The 17,694-nt window shown below is 42.6% G+C and overlaps 1 long non-coding RNA gene across 1 annotated transcript; it reads right to left on the bottom strand.

The window, feature by feature from the left end:
* Positions 1-833: 833 nt before the first annotated feature.
* LOC148141084 (uncharacterized) lies at positions 834-16,899 on the bottom strand. Its single transcript, XR_015753145.1, has 4 exons — positions 16,767-16,899; positions 5,648-5,770; positions 2,924-3,054; positions 834-2,460 (listed from the first exon to the last, which is right to left on the bottom strand). It is a non-coding gene; the product is annotated as an uncharacterized LOC148141084 (long non-coding RNA).
* Between the last annotated feature and the right edge of the window lie 795 nt (positions 16,900-17,694).

Genomic DNA, 17,694 nt, shown 5'->3' with positions numbered 1-17,694 from the left:
CAACCATAACATTTGCCTTTGGACAAGACATGTCTGCAACCAATGGAGTTTTTCCTTGGCCACATTTATTACAGTTTGAGAGGGGATCATTGATGCCATGTTTTGTTCAATGCATCCATGAGTCAAAGGCAGTCACTTTCACCTATTCTATGGTGTTCTCTTTCATCTTTGTTTGATTGAGAAGCAGAATGAGGTCACAGATTGAGTGTTCAGTCAGCAATATCTTGCAGTATACATTATGTTTGGCAGCACAGCTGATGTCTCTTTCCAATATTTATTAATGACTGAAAGGAAGCTTGCAGACCATGACTGGATTGTTCCAGTTTGTCCTTTTTCTGTGTGTATGATAGGGGCATCTCAGACAAATTATTACACAGTCAGATATATGCTGGGGAGAACAATAGGGAATGTGTGCAAAATGTGGCCTGCTCATGTTTCTGTAAGAAATTCGAATTGTGGAAATGCCACCTCCGCTGCTTTGTAAATTAGTTTTCAGGGTATTTCCAATCAGTGGGTAGTCAAGCATCTAGTATCGATGATTGAGTGTGAGTTGATTGAATGGTCCTGATGGATGTTTGAACTCCTTCCTATCAATTCTTGCAGATTTGTGGAGATTTTAAAGGGATGGCTGTTTCAGGTTCAGGAAGGTCTATGTAATGGATATGTTAACGTGTGGAAATTGGAAAGTCAACAGCATGATTAATTGACTGGGAAACAGCATGTATGGCAAATACCGACAGTATCAGAATAAACTTGGTCTGGGCTCCAGTAATGCAATGCAATTTATTTGTCTCGCAATCCCTTGTGCTTTTGCATTTGAACTTGTTTGGGGAGTGAGTGCTAAATATCTTTTGAGTTTCATATTTTCAAATAACTCAAACCACCTAAACTGTTACTTCAAATACACATTTCAATAAATCACTGAATGCAGAAACATACTTTATGTTGTCTGTAGATGTACATTAAAACTCATAATGTTTGGCCCATATTTCAATTGTTTGTTTTTACCTCACTCACAGTTAATGTAGTAACGATCTACGTGCTGCTTTATAAAGATTGTGGATTGTCTCCAAGTGTCAGACGTTAACTGGGAGCCATGGCAGTGGCGGATCGATTGGTCGTTATCCTCGATCTGATATTGAGACATATTCCCATTGTTTATCAGGAATAGTTTTATTTCCTGAGGGACATTCCCGTGTGTAATATCCATGCTGTCCTGCTTTACGCAGCCACTGACTGTTCTGTCTGGTTCCCCGTCACTTTCACCTTTGATCGGTTTGTGGTCATTTGTTGCCAGAAGCTGAAAAATGCATACTGCAATAAGAAAGCAGCGGCTATGGTTGGGGAACAGTGACTATGCTGAGCTGTTTAAAAAGTATTTCCTGGTATTTTATGCTAAAGCGTCGCTATCAGCTGGGGAACATCCCCTGGTTTTGTAAATTTGCGTAGATTGTTCTCTACTGTCCAATGTAGATACCAGTCGAGTTCCTCCTCCATATTCTAACCGGAGCTCTCCCATTCCTCCTGATTCTGCTCCTCAATGATCTCACCGTCAGACAGAGCCTGCAGGAGACCCCGAGCCAATAGCACTGGGAATAGTTCCCATGATCCAGAAATGGAGAGTCGAATGAAATCGATAATATTACTTTTGAATATCTCGTTAAATTTCATCCTGTTATGGTCGATGTTCATGATTAATGTTATATGGTACAGAATGAGGGAATTGGAATATAAGTATTTGCATCTGCATCCATTTGTAAAGGAATTAGGCTTCATGCTGCAGCTCCTGAGCTGCTGCACAAATATCGTGATTTATTTCATCCCACAGGAGAAGTTCAGAGAGCACTGGAAGAAAGTGCTGCAACATTCCTTCATTCAAGTTAATAAAATACATGATTTAGTTTATAATTTAATCGTGTTCCATGTTATGTGCGTGCATCAAAGTGTGACCTGAAGTAATGCATCGCCGTCACTCGCTTGCCTCTGATATCTGTGTGCTCGCTTACTTCCTCATGTTATTCCAATGCTCACACTCTGTCACTTCCTTGCTCCTTCGTTTTGCCATCACTCAGTCTGTTTCACTCAACTGCCACTTTTTTGTCACTTGTTTACTAATTCTCTCACCAGTCTTTCATTCACTCCGACATTGTCTTCTTCTTGACTGCGCCGTGTCCTTTCCTTGCACTCTCACTTTCCCAGTAATCCTGCCAGCCAATGTTTCAGTTAGTCACTTGGACCAGCCTTGGACTGGTTTTCCATCGATCACTCGTTTACTCTGCAACTCACTCACTTTTTGTCCTTCACTCATCATATCGTATGTCGGGCGATATGTTATTATAAATTTTGTGTGGCAATTCCATATCAGACAGTCAAGTAGATGGAAACATCTCTCACATGAGTCGTGAATGTCCTTCTGAAGAATGTGGTGCTGGTGTCTTCGTCAGACAACAGTGTAATAAACTATGATAGTAAATGAAAAGAAAACTTGAACCAGCAATACCAAAAATGAGAAATACTGAGGGGGTCTTTCTTTGTAAAACAAACATTGCATGTGTTTTCCAAGCAAAGACAAGCAGTGAAAACATTGATTTTGCCTCTACGTTTTCCTGTTGATGGTTTTAAAGTTCCAGACTTGCAACAGTTGGGAAGCAAAACAGGAAGAACTGATTGGAAGGCAGCTATGCCGCCATGGCGCTGGATTGCAATTCAACACAATCCCCAAATATATCTCACAAAACGTTTATTTTGAAAGTTAAACAAAGTTGACTTGAGCCATCAAAGGCAAAATGAGGTAACAGAACAATAAATTACTCAAAAACTTAAGAATATGTCTTAAATAGGTGAGTTAACTGAATAGTCTGAGAGAGGGATAAGGACAGTTAGAGAGGTTATGAGAGAGGGTGCAGTAGTTTACACATCTCACCTTAAACGTGGGATGTAACGATGAGGCAGAATAATAGAGCACAGAAGAAGGTCATTTGTCCTTTGTATCCAATTAATTAAATTCCTCTTTCCTTAATCCATGACACTGTCACACCCCAAAATCGGTATTTACTGAAATCCAAAATGAATGTTATTAATGAATCTGTTCCCACAGCCCTTCTGCAGGAAATTCCAGATCAAAACAATCTGCTGCATCAAAGACAATGTTCTCAATTCCCTCTCTATCCTCTGGTTCTCTCCTCATCTTTCAATGGAAACAGATTGCTCTCATTCATTTCAGCATGTCTTCAGCATTTCAACGGCTCGATAAAACCTCCCCCACAGCTCCTTTGTTGTTAGGGGAGCACTCCAGCTTCCTGCCCTTCCTGCAGTACCCCATCTCTCGCACATTATCACAAATATTCGCTGTGTCATCTTGCCATCTTTTCTAAAGTATGATGCTCGGAAGGGGTGTATCATTAAGTCATCAAAAATCAACCACATCTATTCCCTGCTTCGGTATTTCACTCATAGTTCTCGTTTAAAAAATCAATGGGGTCTTTAAAAACTGAAGTCCATTGACTGAACTTTAACAGAACATAAGAACAGAACAAATGGGAGCAGGAGTAGGGCATCTGCCCAAATAAGCCTGCTCCACAATTGAATGCGACCACGGCTGATCTTTTTCAAAGACAAAGCCTGCTCACCATATCCCTTAATTAATTTACTGTTTTGAAATCTTTGCCTGAACAGGAAGTGAATGAGGTAGCCTTAACTGCTTCACTGGGTAAAGAATTCCACAGATTCACAACCGTTCAGGTAAAGAAGATCCTCCTGCAGTCAGTCTGCTTCCACTCATTTTGAGGCTATGCTTCATAGTTATAGTGTCATCTGGCAGCGGACACAAATTCCATCTGGTACATTCCCTTCATAATTTATATGTTTCTATTGGACCCCCCTCCACCATTGTTCTAAATTCCAGTGAATACAGTGGCAGTCTCCTCAGTTTCTCCTCACAAGGCAACCGTCTCAAATCCAGTATCAACGTAGTGGAGCTCCTTGCACCCCGTCCAGTGCCAGCACATTCTTTCTCGGGTAAGGAAACCAAAACTGTACACCGAAAAGTACTGCAGGTATGGCCTCACCAGCACCTTGTACAGCTGCAACATAATCTCCCTGTTTTTAAACCCCACTCCTCTCACAATGAAGGACAATATTCTACTGGCCTTCTTAACTACTTGCTACACTTGAAAACCAACATTTTGCGATTAATGCACAAGTTCATGGCGGCAGGGAGGTTCAGTGGTTTTTGAGGAGAAAGTGAGGTCTGCAGATGCTGGAGATCAGAGCTGAAAATGTGTTGCTGGAAAAGCACAGCAGGTCAGGCAGCATTCAGGGAACAGGAGAATCGACGTTCGACGTTTCTTGAAGAAGGGCTTATGCCCGAAACGTCGATTCTCCTGTTCCCTGGATGCTGCCTGACCTGCTGCGCTTTTCCAGCAACACATTTTCAGCTCAGGTTCAGTGGTTTGCAATGTTATCTCACAGCGCCAGGGACCCGGTTCAATTCCCGTCTTGGGTGAATGTCTGTGTGCAGTTTTCACGTTTCCCTGTGTCTGCATGGGTTTCTTCCAGGTGTCTGGTTTCCTACCACAATCCAAAGATGTTCAGGTTAGATGAATTGGCCATGCTAAATTGCATAATGTTAGGTGCATTTGTCAGTGGTAAATATAGAGTAGTGGAATGGGTCTGGGTGAGTTACTCTTCAGAGGGTCAGTGTGGACTAATTGGGCCGAAGGGTCTGTTTCCATACTGTAGGGAACCTAATCTAATCCAATCCCCTAGGTCTCTTGCCATAGCAGTATTCAGCAATCTTTCACCATTTAAGCAATAGTCTATTTTGCCGTTATTTGTACCAAAATGGATGACTTCACGTTTACCAACACTCTACACTATGTGCTCACTCACTTCACTGATCTATATCCTTCTGAAGACTTTCAGTGTCCCCTACACGTTCTCGTCTCCAACTAATGTTATTGCCATCTGAGAACTTTGACACACTACACTTGATGCCCGACTCTCAATCATCTGTGTGAATTGTAAGCAATTGTGATCCCAATGCTGATTCCTGAGGCAATCCACTAGCCACTGATCATGAACCACAATATGCCCATTTATTCCCATTCTTTGCTTCCTGTTATTTAACCAATCCCTTATCCATGCTAATACATTACCCGTAACGCCATGCCCTTTTATCTTATGCAGCACCCTTTTGTACATAACTTCACTGAATGCCTTCTGGAAATCCAGACACATCACATCCACTTGTTCCCCATTGTCCATTGCGCTTCTAATGTCGTCAAAAATTCCAGTAAATTAGTTAAACATGACCTACCATTCATAAACCCATAAGATGTCTGCCCAGTTGGACAATTTCAATCCCAATGTGTCACTGTGTCTTCCTTGATTATCGATTCAAGCATTTTCGCCACTACAGGAGTTCAGCTAATGGACCTATAATTACCTATCTTCTGTCTACTTCCTTTCTTAAACAGTAGCATCATATTTGTTCTTTTCTAACCTGCCAGGACCAAACCACAGTCCTCCAGATTTTGGTAATTTACCATGAGCGAATCTATTATGTCCCCTGCTGACTCTTTTAGAACCTTACGACGCATTCTAGCAGGGGAATGAGACTTCTCTTTTTTTGCCCCCAGTAACTTACCCAACACTGCATCTTTTGTGAAAATGATCGGGTTTTTTTTTGTTTCTCACCAGCCAGCGAATCCTTGTCATCAGTCATTGCAGGATATTTGTGTCTTCTACTGTGAAAACTGACATCAAATACCTGTTGAAGAATATATTAATGCTATCTATATGTTAGGGAAATGTGTTTAAAAATAGAAAAAAAGAAATGAAGCCATCTTTTCATCACAATGTTTCATTTTTTCTTAAAGAAAAGGTGTTATAAAGATGTGGTTGTTCTGTAGTTTTAAGAGAGTTAAAAGCTGGTAGGGCGACTTGACAGCACCAAGTGTTCTCAGTAAGTTAACAATGTACACTTGTTCGAAAGCTAATGTAGATGGTTGCCTGGAAATGACAGAACAGATTCGAATTTGACCAATCAGATAAATTGTGCACCAAAAAATACCAAACTCCAATCCAGTTTGAACTGATTATATTGACAATCTTAAAATCCAATGACACAATCAGTTGCTTTGCGTGTATAAGACCAGAGAAAATTGAACAGTTGGGTGGAGAATTGCCTAGCTACCAGCATATAAAAAAGACTGCCTGAAAAATAGCTCTCTTGAATGTACCTTTATCAATCAGTAACCTGTGAAGCAGAATCCCTATGAAGAAGAAAAGTCTGTGGAAGATCCAGATAGAGAACCGAAAGCTGCCGGTCTTGAGATAAGTTTTGTTTTGCATATCTTAATTGGGAGTTGTATCAGACTCTTATTGTGGAAGGGGAAGTTAAACAATAGGTTCGAGGACTGAGTTATAAATATTTGTTAGTTAATTATTCTTTAAAATACTTCCGGAAATAAAGTTGTTAAGTTTTACTTTGAATAATTCTTGGCCTCTCGGATTTTCATAGATTACTGCACAGGATAAAGCTTTTCGGTGTTTGCTGGTTTAAACTAAGCAAGAGAGTTACACCCTCCCCCCCCCCAACCCACGTCATAACAGGAGCCTTTGAAAAACTGGAGTCAAAGCAATTACAACTCTCTTTAGTTTCATCCTGAATACAAGTGAAGATGGTTTTAGCTATTGGAGGTCAATCATTTCAGCCATCGGACATCTCTAAAGCAGTTCGTCAGGTTCATAACTGAGGCTTTAAAATCTGAACATGCCTTAACAATGCCCTTCAGTCTAAATTGGAGATGCTTTTACGTGATTGCACAATGTTCAGCACCATTTACAATTCCATAGATAAAGAATAGATATGTGTCCATATACAGCAAGATAGCATCTAGCTTGGGCTCATAATTGACAAGTACCATTCACATCCCACAAGCACCAGGCAATGACCATCTCAAAGAGTGAGAATTTACTCATCTCCCATTGGTTTACTGTGACATCACCATCACGGAATGCATGGCTAACAACAATCTGGGCCAACCATTGGCAAGAAAATGGTCTGATCCAGCCTTGTAATTGCTGTGGCCACAGGGGTCTTTCAGATACTTTGATTGCTTGACAATCCCTCTCCAATCCATGTCCACCATCCAGGAAGCACAGCTCAGGGCTGGGATGGAATGCTCCCCATATATCTGTCTGATACCACCCTAATTGTAACACTCACAAAGTTCCACATTGTACAGGACAAACAGCCAATCGATTAGCATGCCAATCACAGCATTCAGTACTCATTCCCTTCACTAAAGGTACATATGACTAGCAATGAATATAGCAAAGCATCTAAATCTCCACAAGTTCTTTTTAATTTGGCTGCATATTCAGAAATGTCACAGGGAATCAGGTTTGTAGGGGGGGTGTAGATACTTGATGTGGGTGGCCAAATCTCCAGCAGATCGAGTACAATGTTGATAAATATGAAGTCATCCATCTTGGTAGGAATAACAGTAAAAAGGACTATTATTTGAATGGTAAAACATTGCAGCTATGCAGAGGGACATGTGTATGAATCACAGGAGGTTGGTCTGCAGGTGAAACTGGTAATTAGGAAGGCAAATTCAATTTTGTCCTTCACTGCTACAGGGATTGAGTTTAAAAATAGGGAGGTTATGTTGCAGCTGTACTGTTTGCAGTTTTGGTCTCTTTACTTGAGAAAAGATGTACTGGCAGTAGAGGGTGCAGAGGAGTTTCACTGGGCTGTTTCCGGAGTTGATGGATTAGATTACTTACAGTGTGGAAACAGGCCCTTCGGCCCAACAAGTCCACACCGACCTGCCGAAGCGCAACCCACCCATACCCCTACATCTACCCCTTACCTAACACTACTGGCAATTTAGCATGGCCAATTCACCTGACCTGCACATCTTTGGACTGTGGGAGGAAACCGGAGCACCTGGAGGAAACCCACGCAGACACGGGAGAACGTGCAAACTCCACACAGTCAGTCGCCTGAGGCGGGAATTGAACCCGGGTCTCTGGCGCTGTGAGGCAGCAGTGCTAACCACTATGCCACCATGCCGCCCACGGGTTTGGCTTATAAGAGAAAGTCTGAGCAAACTGGTATTATATTCATTGAAATTTAGAAGAATGAGGGGGACCTTTCAGAAACATATAAAATTATGAAGGGAATGGATAAGATCGAAGCAGGGAGGATGTTTCCACTGTTGGGTGAAACTAGGACATGAGGGCTTAGCCTCACAATTACGGGGAGCAGATTTCGGACTGAATTCAGGAGGACATTTTTCACCAAAACTATTGTGTATCTGTGGAATTCCTAGCCCTGTGAAGCCATTGAGACGGCCTCATTGACTATGTTTAAAACAAAGATAGATAGTGTTTTGACAGTAAAGGAATTGAGGGTTATGGTTAACGGGTGGGTAAGAGGAGCTGAGGCCATGAAAAGATCAGCCATGATCTTATTGAATGATGGAGCGGGCTCGCAGGACAGATGGCCGACTCCTGCTGCTGCTTCTTATGTTACAAGTATTGAAACAATGATTTAGACTTTATTGCATGCAGAAATAAAACCTTCTAAGTAAGCAAGTTAAGCTACGCAATGCAACATGCATATTATCCAATTAATGGTGGAATCTGGCCAGGATTCCAACAACAGTGATCTGTCTCTGAAAGTGTCAAGGGTTCGATCCTTATGCAGTGTTGTTCTTCGAACAGGCTTTTTATCAGATGGGCCAATTTGCTGAGAAGTGGCAGATGGAGTTTAATTTAGATCAATGAGAGCTGCTGGGTTTTGGGAAAGCAAATCTTAGCAGGACTTACACACTTAATGGTAACCTCTGGAGTGTTGCTGAACAAAGAGACCTTGAAGTGCAGGTTCATAGCACCTTGAAAGTGGAGTCACAGGTAGATAGGATAATGAAGAAGGCATTTGGTATGCTTCCCTTTATTGGTCAGAGTGTTGAGTACAGGAGTTGGGAGGCCATGTTGTGGCTGTTCAGGACATTGGTTAGGCCACTGTTGGAATATTGCGTGCAGTTCTGGTCTCCTTCCTATTGGAAGGATGTTGTGAAACTTGAAAGGGTTTAGAAAAGATTTACAAGGATGTTGCCAGGGTTGGAGGATTTGAGCTATACAGAGAGGTTAAATAGGCTGAGTCTATTTCCAATGGAGTGTCGGAGGCCGAGGGATGACCTTATAGAGGTTCATAAAATCATGAGGGGCATGGATAGGATAAACAGACAAATGCTTTTCCCGGGATGGGGATGTCCAGAACTTGAGGGCATGGGTCTAGGGTGAGAGGAGAAAGATATAAAAGAGACCTCAGGGTCAATTTCTCCACGCAAAGAGTTGTACGTGCATGAAATGAGCTGCCATAGGAAGTGGTGGACGTTAGTATAATTGCAACATGATCTCCCAACTCCTGTACTCAATACTCTGACCAATAAAGGAAAGCAAACTAAACGCCTTCTTCACTATCCTATCTACCTGCGACTCCACTTTCATGGAGCTATGAACTTTCACTCCAAGGCCTCTTTGCTCTGCAACACTCTCTCGGACCTTATTATTAAGTGTATACGTCCTGCTAAGATTTGCTTTCCCGAAATGCAGCACCTCGCATTTATCTGAATGAAACTCCATCTGCCACTTCTCAGCCCATTGGCCCTTTTCATCAATATGCTGTTTTAATCAGAGGTATCCCTCTTCGCTGTCCACTGCACCTCCAATTTTGGTGTCTTGAGAGAGAGAGATATTGTGAATGAGCGAGTATGGGGAGATTGTACAAGAGAGAAAGTGAGATTGTGAGACTGGGTATTAAAGAGAGAAGAAGGGTGTGTTTCTGTGTATATGTTTCTCTATATGTTTGTCAATGTGTCTGTCTGTGGCTCTGCACCTGTGTGCCTGTATGTACCAGTGACTCTCTAACTGTGTGTGTCTGTCTATCTCTGTCTGAACATCTGACTGTAGGATATGTTTGCCTTTGTGTGTCTCAGTGTGTGAATCAGTGCTTGTGCATCTGTCTGTATCTGCATCTCTGTGCAATGGTCTCTCTGTTGTGTTGGGGGTGCGCTGATTGAATGGGGTTAAACCACTCCACTCTATCTGTCTCCTAAAGAACTGCGGAGGCTGTAAATTCCCCTCTTCTCCCTTCCCCACCATCCACAGCGACCATTCCCTCCGGGATACCCTGATCCACTCTTCATTACCAACACCCCTCTCTCCCCCCACAGCCTTACCAGCACACGCCTCTGCAAGAGTTGAAGATGCACCGCATGCTTATTCCCCACCTCCCTCCCCAGTATCTAAAGGCCCAAACATAATTTCCAGGTGAAGCAGCGATTTAACTGCACTTCCCACAATCCAATCTACCGCATTCACTGCTCACAGTGTGGTCTCTCCTACATTAGGGAAATGAAGCATAGACTGGGTGACTGCTTCACAGAACATCAACGTTCAGCCTCCAGAAAGATCCTGAGCTTCCAGCTGCCTGCCACTTTTCCACCCCACCTTGTTCCCAGGCCAACATCTCTGTCTCAGGCTTACTGCAGTGATCCAACGAAGCTCAGTGCAAACTGGAAAAACAACATCTCATTTTCTGCTTGAGGACTCTGCAGCCTTCTGGACTCAATATCAGTTCATGGGCAGCACGGTGGCTCAGTGGTTAGCACTGCTACTTCACAGAGCTAGAGACCCGGGTTCATTTCCTTCCTCAGGCGACTGTCTGTATGGAGTTTGCACATTCTCCCCGTGTCTGTGTGGAATTGCTCCAGTTTCCTCCCACGGTCCAAAGCTGTGCAGGTTAGGTGAATTGGTAATACTAAGTTGCCTGTACTTTAGGTGCATAAGTTAGGGGAATGAGTCTGGGTGGGTTGTTCTTTGGGGGATCGGCGTGGACTTGTTGGGCCAAAGGGCCTGTTTCCACATTGTAAGTAATCTAATCTTCAATGATTTTAGCGTCTGAAATCTCCCATGTCCTAGCTCCCTACCCAACACAGCAGGGCTTGTTATCACGTAGTCTGCTATTATACACTACCTTTGTTAGCCACTAGCATCCCCCATTAACAGGTATTTACCCTCCCAGCCAGCTCATTATTCACTCCTTTGTCCTTTCTTCTTTCTATTTGGGATTATTCCCATCAACCGTTTACTACTTACCCCTTCCCCACTACCCTCTCCTCTGCATTTAAAGTGACATGTTCCCAGCTCCCCCCAGTTCTGAGGAAGGGTCACCGGTCCCGAAATGTTAACTCTGAATTCTTTTCACAGAAGCTGCTTGATTTGCTGATCTTTTCTATGACTTGGACGTGCTGATGTTGGACTGATGAAAGAGCGGCACTCCAAAAGCTAATGCTTCTGAATAATACTGTTTAACTAAAACCTGCTGTTGTCTAATTTTTAACTTTGATCTTTTCCAGCAATTTCTGTTTTTAATTTCCTGATTTACAGCTTCCACAATTCTTCCGGTTTTCATTCATTCAGACAGAGGGAGCCACTCTGCTTCAGCTCATGGCCCTGGCACGTGTCACCTCTTGCCTCCTTCTGCTTCCTCCTTGTCAATCCATTCCCACGGGTTTGGCCATCTTGGGGTGATGTCAACATGCAGCCCATTGCACCTTAGCGTCACTCAGCTCATTGTGCAGTTGCGCGGGGAGGCCAGCAGAGACTGGCCTTGTATCACTTTAAACACAAGAGGGACAGGCACAGACAGACAGAGAGAGAGAGAGGAGAGAGAGAGAGAGAGTCCCACTATCTCCCTCCATCCTGAGTGTTACCCTTATGATTATATTTAGAACTAACAATGAGGTAAGGACAGGAATTAGGTAAACAGTGAGAATTCTACACTGAGCATCTCCCACGCCCTGTTTTCTGAGTTTGAATGCGATTGGAACTTGGAATTCACACCGTTGCAGTAGCATTTCCAAAGCTGATTTATTGCCATCACCTTCAACTTATCTTTTCAGTGTTTGAGAAATATTCTGCATTCGATTGTGACCAGTCAGTAATGAACGGCTAAACGGTGGTTTAGCTCTGTACTGGTGGTATTCTGTACTTAAATGTCCAAGCTATGAGCTTGACTCTCAGGACTGTTCTGCTCACCTTTGGCCTGTGGTTGTCCTTGCTCATTATTTATTCTGAATGATTGGTTCAAAGCTCCCTGTAAAGGCTAGACAATCAGTTAATTAATGAAGTAAACCGAATTCTGTCTGATGCAGTGTCTCTCACACAGTGGCCCCTCTTCAATTCATAAGTCCATAAGATAGTCGAGCAGAAGCTGGCCATTAAGCCCACTTGGGCTGGACCTTTCAATGGTGGCATCACAACGTTTCTCTTGAACTTTTAAATGTGTCGATTAGATGAACAGTGCAGATAATGTTCTTCTTGGTCTGGAGATTGCAGAAATAAATGTGTAGACTGCCTTCTTTGAGTTCAGTGTGAGGTATTAATATTCTGACAAAGCAGCTGGAATCAACATTATGCAAAACAACTTAACATCCTAACCTCTTGACTTTTCCGAGTTTTTGTTTGTTTGTTGAGTCTGCCCTCATGTGTTTGTTCCTCTGTTTTAAATTCTGACAAAGAAATTACAGTGCCCAACATTAACCAACAATTACTCAGGTCAGCAGGTGAGGTGATGACCTAGTGGTAATATTTCTGGACGGTTAATCCAGAGACCAGATAATGGTCTGGGGACCTGGGTTTGAATCTGGCCACGGCAGATGGTGGAATTTCAATTCAATGTAAATATGGACCCTGAATCTGCTGTCAATTGTTGGAAAGCCCCACCTTTTTCACTAATATTCTTCAAGGAAGGAAACTGCCATCCTTTCCTGGTTGGCCTACACATGACTCCAGACACACAGTAACATGCCCTCTGGGTGATTTAGGGATGGGTATTAAATGCTGGAATAGCCAGTGATGCACTTATCGCCTAATCTGAGAAAATGACCTTGTCTATTTATCCTATCCAGACTCTCATGATTCTACAAACCTCGATAACGTCACACCTCAGCCTCCGAAACACCAGGGATAACAGCCTCGGCCTATTCAGTCTCCCTTTATCGCTCAAGACCTCCAATTCTGGCCAAATCATGGTAAATGGTTTCTGTACCCTTTTAAGCTTGACAACATCTTTCCTATAGCAGGGAGACCAGAATTGGACGTAATATTCCAAATGTGGCCGAACCAATGTCCTTTACAGCTGCAAAATCATAGCTCAACTCCAAACTCAATGCAATGACTGATAAAGGTAAGTGTACCAAATGCCTTCTTCACTATCTTGTCTATCTCTGACTCTCCCTTCAAGGAACTATGACCCTGCACCCCAATGTCTCTTTCTTAAGCCACACCTCTCATTCCAAAGTGCAACATCTCATACTTACCTGATTTAAACAATATCTGCCACTCGTCGGCCCATCTTCTGATGATCTGTTCTATTAAATTCCATGAGAACCCTCAGAAGGATTTGATTATGATAGAGACTTAGAGAGGGCTCCAAGCTGATATGAATTACCCAGGAGGAAATTCCGTTTACCTGGACAATTCCTTTGGATTGCGCTGCAATGGGGAATCCGCAGGTCCTCTGTTTAACTCTCTCCCTGCACTGGGATAAGGACGTCTCTGTCAGGATTGTGAGGACAGATGGGTGTACCTCCAACACTCAAGAAGCTCGACACCATCCAGGACAAAGAAGCTCTTGATTGGCCCAACATCCACAACCGTTCACTCCCTCCACCACGATGCTCGATAGTAGCATTGTGTACCATCTCTATGATGCACTCTAGAAATTCACCACAGATGCTGAGACAACACTTTCTAAACCCACGACCACTTTTATCTGGAAGGACAAGGGCAGCAGGTTCATGGGATGACAACCCCTCCTTCCCCACAAGGTCCCTTCGAAGTCCCTCACTATCCTGACTTGGAAATATATCACTGTTTCCTCAGTGTCATTTGGTCAATAGCCTGGGATTCATTCTTTAACAACACTGTGGGTCAACCGACAGCAGATGGGCTGCAGCAGTTCAGGACAGCAACTCACCACCACCTTCTCAAGGGAGGCAACTAGGGACGGACAGTAAACACTGACCCAGCCAGTGACACCCATATCCCATGAATGATTTTTTTAAAAATTCTTTCCGGTTTGGAGACAGCAGTACCCTCCTGTGGGCTTCAGTGAAGAGTTTTATTTATTCATAAAGTATGGAATTCATGTAAACAGCCATTTTATTGCATTCCAGCTCTTCACTTTCCTCAGTAAATAAATGTGTTTGTGCAACAGCTTAAGTTCCGCAGCATGTAAACAACTTTTCTGAAATCATTTACAAAAAGCGAGTAAGTCAAGATGGATTCTTTGAATGGCATAATAGAAGAAATTTACACCAACGGTTGACCACGGGAGGAGGTGAGGGTAGGGATAAAAGACAGAAAATATGCAGACAGGGAGTAAAGAGTCAGAGAAAGATGGAGGGAGATGGAGGGAGACGGCGGGACTCTCCCTCAGTCTGTGTGTGCACCGTCTTGTGTTTAAAATGATACAATACCACCCTGTGCTGGCCTCTCCACGCCACTGCACACAGTTTTCTGCATTTTTATTTAACAGAAGTAAATGGACTTAACAAAAATAATATTGCCAAAAATCATTGAGACCACATCTGGATCAGTTGTGCTCTCCATATTTAGAGAGAATAAACTTGCAGTGCAGCTTGCTCATCACTACAGTCACAAACATTCCCTGATTCCAACAGTGTGTCCCACTGACGATGCACTGCAGAAACTCACCAAAGTTTCTTACAGAGCAGCTTCCAAACCATGGCACTGTAATCTAGAATGCAAGCACAGTAGATACACGGAAAACGACCAGTTGACAATTACACATGAAACCACTCACCACCCTGACTTGGAAAAACATCTCAGTTCCATACAGGGTCACAGAGTCATAGAGACGTACAGCACTGAAACAGAGCCTTCGGTCCACCTCGTCCTTGCCGATCAGATATTCCAACCTATTCTAGTTCCATTTGCTAGCATATCCGTCTAAACCTTTCCTTTTCATATACCCATTCAGATGCCTTTTAAATGATGCAATTGTACCAACCTCCACCAGTTCCTCTTGCAGTTCATTCCATACACGCACGCACCACTTTCTGCGTGATAAAGTTGACCCTTATGTCCCTTTAATATCTTCCTCCTCTCACCCTATACCAATACCCTCTAGTTCTGGACTCCTCCACCCCAGGAAAAAAGAAATTGTCTCTTTATGCTATCCATGCCCGTCACAGTTTTTTTAAACTCGACAAACATCCATTATAAGAGAATTTCAAATTATGTTTGAGGTTGAGCAAATTGGTTCCCAAACTAGTATAGAAGAGTGTGATGCTGGAAAAGCACAGCAGGTCAGGCAGCATCTGAGGAACAGGAGAATCAGCGTTTCGGGCATAAGCCCTTCATCAGGAATCAGAGTTGTCCTCAACTTTAATGAAGGCAATGGCAAGACGAATCGCGATAAAAGCTGTCTAAAGCATGCTGGGATAGTAGGAAGAGGGAAGGCGGTGGATCAGCAGGGGCAGACATTTTTGCAAATATTTCATAGTGCTCAGTAAAACTTAACTTCAGTCAAAAATGAAAATTTAATGGCAAGGATGAACCTCCTGTGGTTAATTAAATAATACCAAATCCTAAACAAAAGCACATAATGCAGTAAAACCTCATGATTAGTAGGAGGATTGGGAACTTTTTCTTACAACAAGGAACCAGTACTGGAAGGCCGAAAAACTGATAAAGAAGAAGAAATTAATTATGAAAATAATTTGGCACAAACCATAACAAGAAGTTCTCCTGTTTTTTGTTTAAGGTACAGTAACTCAGGAATTGTGGGTTGCATGAAGGACCAAATTGAAGAATTAATAATGAGTGACAGGGAAATGACAAATAACAAACCAATAGTTTGCATCAGTCTTCACCCTGGAGGATGCTGTAAACATCCCAAAGATGTCGTTAAAAAGGCATTTAGCACGCTTGCTATTGCTGCTCAGTCCTCTGAGCATGCGGGTTGAGAAGTCGTGTTGAGGTTGTACAGGACATTGGTGAGGACACTTCTGGAGTACCATAGGTAAAAACAATGACTGCAGATGCTGGAGTACCATGTCCAGTTCTCATCGCACTGCTATAGGAAGGACATTATCAAGTCACAGAGGGTTCACAAGGGATTTACCAGGATGTTGCAGGGTATGAAACTTTTGAGTTATAAAGACATGATCAGCGGAGACCTTTTTCACTGGAATGTAGGAGTTTGAGAGCTGACTTTATGAAGTCACAAGGGGGATAGATTAGTTACTGGTGGGTGTCTTTTTCCAATGATGTGGGAATTCAAGACTAGGGGACATAGTTTGAAGATGAAAGATTAAAAAGAAAACTTAAAGGCACTTCTTTTTCCACAAGTGTAATAAGTTTCCTGAGGAAGTGGGGGATGCAGACACAGTTACAAATGTTTAAAAGACACTTAGATAAGCACATGACTAGGAAAGGTTTGGAGGGATATGAACCAGGAGAAGACAGATGGGACTAGTTTAGTTTGGGATGATGTTCGGCATGGACTTGTTGGACCGAAGGGTCTGTTTCCATGCTGTATGACTCGATGCCTCTATTATAGTTAAAGAAGGTGCTTAGGAGAGGAAAGATCTGATAAGTCACTATCACAAGGGACAAAGCATTTGATCAACTAATCGGACGAAAGACAGACAACTCACCAAACTGATCATCTATATCAAAGGATATCAAAGGAATGGCTGCAGAGACAGTTCAGGCATTGATTGAAATATTCCAGAATTGGCTCGATTCCAGAAGGACTCCAGCAAATTGGAAAGCTGCTAATGTGACGTCCCTGTTCAAGATGGAGGAGAGACAGGAAACATGAAACTGTAGGCCAGTTCACCTAAATCTGTTGCGGATGCGAGAATTCATTCTTATGGAAGACGGAGCTGGACATTTAGAAAAGTGTAACATAATCAAAAACATGGTTTTGGGAAAAGGAAATCACATTTGACAAATTTGCTCGAACTCTTGGAGGATAATAAAGAAAGGGATGATCAACTTATTGGTGATCAGACGGAAATTGAGAAACAAACTTGTAAGGATATCTCAGCTATCTGTAAGAATAATAGGATAGTTATGGTCAGGGATTTTAACTTTCCAAACATCGACTGGGACTGCTATAGTGTTAAAGGTTTAGGATGGAGAGGAATTTCTTAAGAGTGTACAAGCCAAATTTCTGATTCAGTATGTGGATATACCTACTAGAGAAGGTGCAAAACTTGACCTACTGTTGGGAAATAAGGCAGGTGACTGAGGTGTCAGTAGGGGAAAACTTTGGGACCAGCGGCCATAATTCTATTCGTTTTAAATTAGTGATGGAAATAGACAGACGAGATCAAAACTTTGAAGTTCTAAATTGGAGAAAAGCCAATTTTGACGGTATTAGGCAAGAACTTTCGAAAGCTGATTGGAGGCAGATGTTCGCAGGTAAAGGGACGGCTGGAAAATGGGAAGCCTTCAGAAATGAGATAACAAGAATCCAGAGAAAGCATATTCCTGTCGGGGTGAAAGGGAAGGCTGGTAGGTATAGGGATGCTGGATGACGAAAGAAATTGAGGGTTTAGTTAAGAAAAAGAAGGAAGC

This window comes from Chiloscyllium plagiosum, unplaced genomic scaffold, assembly GCF_037043375.1.
Source record: "Chiloscyllium plagiosum isolate Xiang-an unplaced genomic scaffold, Cpla_swu_hap1 HiC_scaffold_35, whole genome shotgun sequence".
NCBI classification, from domain to species: domain Eukaryota; kingdom Metazoa; phylum Chordata; class Chondrichthyes; order Orectolobiformes; family Hemiscylliidae; genus Chiloscyllium; species Chiloscyllium plagiosum.
The sequence above is the reverse complement of the archived record's forward strand: the minus strand, read 5'-3'. Positions and strand labels throughout refer to the sequence as shown.